Source organism: Mus pahari, chromosome 15 (genome assembly GCF_900095145.1).
Source record: "Mus pahari chromosome 15, PAHARI_EIJ_v1.1, whole genome shotgun sequence".
NCBI classification, from domain to species: domain Eukaryota; kingdom Metazoa; phylum Chordata; class Mammalia; order Rodentia; family Muridae; genus Mus; species Mus pahari.
Window position 1 is genome coordinate 58,942,843 of NC_034604.1, and position 780 is coordinate 58,943,622.

The following is a 780-nucleotide window of genomic DNA, read 5'->3' on the forward strand; positions in this document are numbered from 1 at the left end:
CCCCTTCTCTCTCTCTCAATCAAAAGAAAAGTGACATTGTCAAAATGTAAACAATATTAAAGTTCAGTGTGGGTGTTGGTCCTGTGGGCAGTTCTCTCTCTCTCTCTCTCTCTCTCTCTCTCTCTCTCTCTCTCTCTCTCACGTGTACATGGTCCCCCATCATTGTATGGCCAGCACAGAGGTTTTAGGGTGGAGCTGGGTGTCAGCAGGAGCTTCCTGGTTTCACTGAGGAGTGCTTGTCTAACACTGGGCTGAGTAACACTTTTCCTGGAGTCTGCTGGGGCCACAGAGTAACAAAGGAAGCCAGCTATTTTATTTTATTTTATTTTATTATATATATATATATATTTTTTAGTGGACAACAATCCTGTCAGCACCATAGAAAAGGAAAGGGGCGAGGAGGAGCCAAAGTGGGAGGGGGTCGGAGGTCACAGAATGCTGTTCCCGCGGCATCTGTCTTAAAGGGGCGATTTCGTGGTCTGTATGGAAATACAGCATAGAAGAATACAGGAGGACTTGTTTTCACTTGTTAGATACAGCGGGTTTTATGGCTTTAAGCAAATCTCTAGCCAAATGTTAACAAGTCAGCTATTTGGGAGATGGGGGTGAGTCAGGAAACTGGCACCCAATCTTCCCCGGGGAAATAAAGGATTAGGCAAAACTCTTCTCATTTGCCACCGTGAGCAGAGGTTCACAGAACCGCGGAAACCATATTTAACTGGAGACAAGTCAATCCAGAAGGCATTTACTCACACAGCAACCTTCCCGCTAGAAAATGAA